The 5356-nt window shown below is 45.7% G+C and overlaps 1 long non-coding RNA gene across 1 annotated transcript; it reads left to right on the top strand.

The window, feature by feature from the left end:
• Positions 1-366: 366 nt before the first annotated feature.
• Positions 367-4837, top strand: LOC146405353 (uncharacterized). The gene is made up of 2 exons (XR_014837243.1): positions 367-442; positions 1322-4837. It is a non-coding gene; the product is annotated as an uncharacterized LOC146405353 (long non-coding RNA).
• Positions 4838-5356: the final 519 nt, after the last annotated feature.

Raw genomic sequence — 5356 nt, 5'->3', positions numbered from 1 at the left:
TTCCCAGTACCAGGAGGCTTCTGAAGTCAACATCACGGGTTCCACCATCAAAAATGAGGATGATACCTACAATGTCACTAGCTATTTGAGGCTGAAGCCCTCTCTGGAAGACAGTATGACCATCTACCAGTGTGTGGTGTGGCACGCATCCTTGTTCACGTGCCAGAGTTTCAACTTCACCTTGATTTTGATGGGTGAGCATCCTCCTGGACATTGCCCTTCCTCTTCATCTTAAGGAGGGAGGATGATAAAAATGGTTCCCTCACAGGCCAGGGGAAGATGGGGGCCAGGGAAGGAGAGAAAGCTTGGTCTGGTTGAGCTCAGCCCAAGTCGGCAGTCCAGACTAGGTCCTAAGCCAGGGCAGATGGTCCCATAGGTACAGAGTGGCAACAGTGGTCCTCTGGTGGAAATGGGCTACTTGTTAGCTCATGGCAGCTCAGATGTTCTGGGTGGTCTACATGGCTTGAAGTGAGGAGCTTGCCAGCTGCTAGGAGAAAGGGGGACAGGGGTCCTGTCCAGGTTCCCCTGAGGATAAGGCTCTATCAGGATCCAAGGACCTGGCCCTGCCAGAAACTCTTCTGTTTAGGCTCCAGGTGCACTGCAAACCCTTGGCTCATCAAGGCTGAATCCATAGTTCTGTGCCCAAGATAGGGAGGCCATAGAGGATGGTCCTGCAGATGCCCAGGGCTTTCCCCAGGCACACTGGGTCCTTAGCTTAGGATAACCCAACTCACTACAGCTCTCCTCCTGCTGGTCAGGTGGAGTTTGGTGAGCTTGTAATCCTGGCTTCCATGGTCATGGCTCTTGTCCTGGGTGGAGATGACCCTGCTGGCCAGGGCATCTGCCTAGAGCTAAGAGAGGGAAAGAGGGCTGAGGCTGACCTGTGCCCCTGGGGGCTGTGGTCTGTGTGTGCCAGGTGGGGCTCGGGATGGTCCTGAAGGAAGAGAAATTGTGCTTGGAAGTAAGGGATAGTGATGGTGTGGGTGGTGTGTGCCGGCATGTGTTTAGGGTATGTGTGAGGGATGGGGAGTACGAAGTTAAAATATGTATGACAAAGGGGATTTGTCCGGGTGATATGGATATGTCTTAGTCCTTTTGAGCTGTTGTAACAAATTGCCACAGACTGGGTGATTTGTAAACAATGGTGAGAACAATTTTGGAGGCTAGAATTCCAAGGTCTGTGTTCCAGCATGATTGTGTGGGTCCAGGTGTCAGACTTCTCATTGTGTCCTCATATGGGGAAAGGGTGAGGGATCTCCTTTTTTTTTTTTTTTTTTTTTTTTTTTTTTGCTTTTTAGGGCTGCACCCGTGGCACATGGAGGTTCTCAGGCTAGGGGTCGAATCGGAGCTACAGCTATCAGCCTATGCCACCGCTGCAGCAACGCCAGATCCTAGCTGCGTCTGCAACCTACACCACAGCTCATGGCAACACCGGATCCTTAACCCACGGAGCGAGGCCAGGGACCAAACCTGCATCCTCATGGATCCTAGTCGGGTTCGTTAACTGTTGCACCACGACGGGAACTCTGGGTGAGGGATCTCTTGAGGGCTTCATTTATAAGGCATTAATCTCACTCATGAGGGCTCTACCCTCATGACCTAATCACCCTCCTAATACCATCGCCTTGGGGATTAGGGTTTCGACATAGGAATTTTGAGGGGAGATAAGACATGGAATCTATGGCAGTCTACGAGTGATAGAGGATGGTGTAGTAGCATGAAAGCTTTGAACATGTGCCTGGCATGTGTATATGGTACAAAGATAGATGTTTGCAGCATATTTCTGGGCAAGTGCTGAACAGTCTGTTTGATGTGTGGAGGTTTAGGTGATAGGATGGAGGATGTGGCAGGAGGTCATCAGGGAAAATGACACACCACACAGATCCTCCAAGCAGTCATGTGGTCTCTTTGGGCCCAGCCAGTAGGTTTTTTTCTTAACTATCTCTTCTTCTTTCTCTCTGCAGGACCTGAGAAGAAAACTGCCTTGCAGAGGATTATTCAGTCCTGTCTTGAATCGATCTTTTTTGCCCTGATCACATTTTTTCTTTTTTGGCTGTGTCCACAACCTGTGGAAGTTCCCGAGCCACAGGAGTGACCCCAGCTGCTGCCATGACAATGCCGGATCCTTAACCCACTGAGCCACAAAGGAACTCTCTGGAATGATCATACTAATGGTATATATATTTTTCTTCATAAAAGGTAGGGGGCTCCAAAACAAAAGTTTAGCCTTGTGTTTTAGAGCTGACTCTGGAAGTTTAGGGATCATAGCCAATACGTGGTATTGGGGAATTCTCAGGATTGATGCTGGGGTATTTTTTTTTTTCTTTTGTCTTTTTAGGGCCACACCCGCAGCCTATGGAGGTTCCCAGGCTGGGGTGGAATTAAAGTTACAGCTGCCGGCCTACACCACAGCCACAGCAACAATGGGATCCAAGCCGCATCTGTGACCTACACCACAACTCACAGCAATGCCGGATCCTTAACCCACCTAGTGAGGCCAGGGATCAAACCTGTGTCCTCATGGATGCTAGTCAGATTCATTTCCATTGAGCCACAATGGAAACTCCGATGCTGGGGTATTCTACGTGTGTTTGTGGTGTGTGGCTTTTTCTGAGGTGTTGAGGGAGAACTATTTCATCTGGTTTCCATGTGGTGGCGTGTAACTCTGGGGAGATGCTCTGAAAAGCTCTTCTGCCTCCTCATAGTAAACAGGTCTCACGGTGAATCAGCCCTGACCTCACTGTTCATGCCAGGCCTGTGAATGGTGTCTGGGCTAAACTACTGTTCTCACACGTAGAATCCATGGCTCAGAGAGGGGAATTCCTTCCCCTAGTTGTTTATATTTTGTTAATAGTTCAATGGGATAATTTACCACCCAGATTTTACTGGTTTAACCCAGAAATTCTAATCTTAGTTTCTAAACTAAAACATGTTTCCAAATATGGCCCACGTAGCAAATAAACAACTCAAGCTGTTGCTGAGACCAGTGCAAATGTGTTGGTTAAATGGTTCTAGATAATAAAATTGCCCCTAGTTATTCATGGGCCTGCCAAGGCAGAATCTGTGCCACAGCTAATACTTCTCATTATAAATCCTTTAGGAAAAGCAAAACAATCCATTCATCAAGAAAAAGGGCTGTGTGTCTAAAGTTGGCCAACTAATTCATAGGACTTAGTCTTTTGATTGGACTAAGGCCACTGAGACACTGGAAACAGCCTGCTGGAGGATGAAAGACACTGGAAGCTGGAGCTAGTGGCTAGACCAGAGGCCAGTCTAGACCAGATGACAGCCACCACCCATAGAAGCAAAATTAGCTCAGATTCAGCGCCAACAGCACCAACTCTCAAATGCATGAGAAATTCTTAATTTTTTTAGAGTCACTGTGTTTTAGGGTGGCTTGTTACACAGCAAAAACTAACTGATACAACTCCTCAGGAAGTTGAATTTTGACCTAAAAATGTAACCATGGAGATGTGCTGCTTGACCCCCTTCAAGGGAGAGCCGGCTATGAAGAGTGTGCTCAGCCACCATGTTCCAGCTATAGTGTCTCAGGGATCTGCTGCAGTTTTTCTTTCTTTCTTTTTTTCTTTTCTTTTCTTTTTCTTTTATTTAAAGGGCTGCATGTGCAACATAAAGGAGTTCCCTGGCTAGGGGTCGAATCAGAGCTGTAGCTGCCAGCCTGCACCATAGCCACAGCAATGCCAGATCTGAGCCATATCTGTGGCCTACACCACAGCTCACGGCAATGCCGGATCCTTAACCCACTGAGTGAGGCCAGGGATCAACCTGCATCCTCATGGATACTGGTGGGGTTTGTTACTGCTGAGCCATGACAGGAATTCCTGCTGGATTTTTCTTTTTCTTTCCTTCTTTTTTTTTTTTTTTTCTTTTTATGGCCATGCCTGCAGCATATGGAAGTTCCCAGCCCAGGGGTTAAATCAGTGCTGTGGCTGTAGCCTATGCCATGGCCACAGTAACACCGGATCTGAGTCACATCTGTGACCTGTGCCACAGCTTGCAGCAATGCCTGATCCTTAACCAACTGAGCCAGGCCAGGAATCAAACCTGCATCCTCACAGAGATGATGTCGGGTCCTTAACCCACTGAGCCACAATAGGAACTCATGCTTCAGTTTTCAAGTATATGCTCTGTTCTCCCTAGCCAGCCCATGGCTGAGCAAGAAAGGAATCTTTGAAGCTCCATGTTGGGGTAGCTGAGACTTTCTTGGAATTGCACTGTCACCTAAGGCATTTGCTGCCATTGTCCCATCTTCCCTTCACAAATGTCAGACCTGCATCAAAGTTTTAGTCATATCTGAATTAAAATATAGATGCCAGTAGGCACATGAAAAGATTCTCAACATCGCTAATTATCAGAGAAATGTAGATCAAAACTACAATGAAGTACCACTTCACACTGGTCAGAATGGCCATCATTAACAAGTCAACAAATAACAAATGCTGGAGAGGGTGTGGAGAAAAGGGAACCCTCCTACACTGTTGGTGGGAATGTAAATTGGTGCAGCCACTGTGGAAAAAAGTACGGAGGTTCCTCAAAAGATTAAAAATAGAACTACTATATAATCTAGCAATCTCATTCCTGGGCATCTATCTGGACAAAACTATAATTCAAAAAGATACACGCACCCCTATATTCATATCAGCACTATTCACAATAGCCAAGACATGGAAACAAACACCCGTTGACAGATGAATGGATTAATAATATGTGGTACATATACCCAATGGAATACTACTCAGCTGTAAAAAGAATGAAATAAAGCCATTTGCAGCAACATGGATGGACCTAGAGATTATTATGCTAAGCAAAGCAAGCCAGAAAGAGAAAAATACCATATGATATCACTTATATGTGGAATCTAAAATATGATGTAAATGAAGCTATATACGAAACAGAAACAGACTCATGACATAGAGAACACATTTGTGGTTTCCAAGGTGGATGGAGGGGAGGTTGAGGAGGATGGACTAGGAAGTTGGGATTAGCAGATATAAATTATTAAAATAGAATGGATAAACAACAAGTTCTGACTGTATAGCACCGGGAACTATATTCAATATCCTGTGATAAATCAAAATGGAGAAGAATGCAAAAAAGAATATATATATGGGAGTTCTCTTGTGGTGCAGTGGGTTAAGGATCCAGTGTTGTCACTTCTCTGGTGCCGGTTGCTGCTCTGGTGTGGGTCCCTGGCCCAGGAACTTCTGCATGCCACAGATGTGACAAAAAAAAAAAAAAAAGTATATATATATATGTATATATATATGTGTGTGTGTGTATGTATAACTGAACCACTTTGCTGTATAGCAGAAATTAACACTGTAAACCAACTATA

The sequence above is a fragment of the Sus scrofa genome, chromosome 2, assembly GCF_054392235.1.
Source record: "Sus scrofa isolate SSC_HxYL_T2T_F1_AM1 chromosome 2, Sscrofa_HxYL_maternal_Yorkshire_Landrace_v2.0, whole genome shotgun sequence".
Classification (NCBI taxonomy): Eukaryota; Metazoa; Chordata; class Mammalia; order Artiodactyla; family Suidae; genus Sus; species Sus scrofa.
The sequence above is the reverse complement of the archived record's forward strand: the minus strand, read 5'-3'. Positions and strand labels throughout refer to the sequence as shown.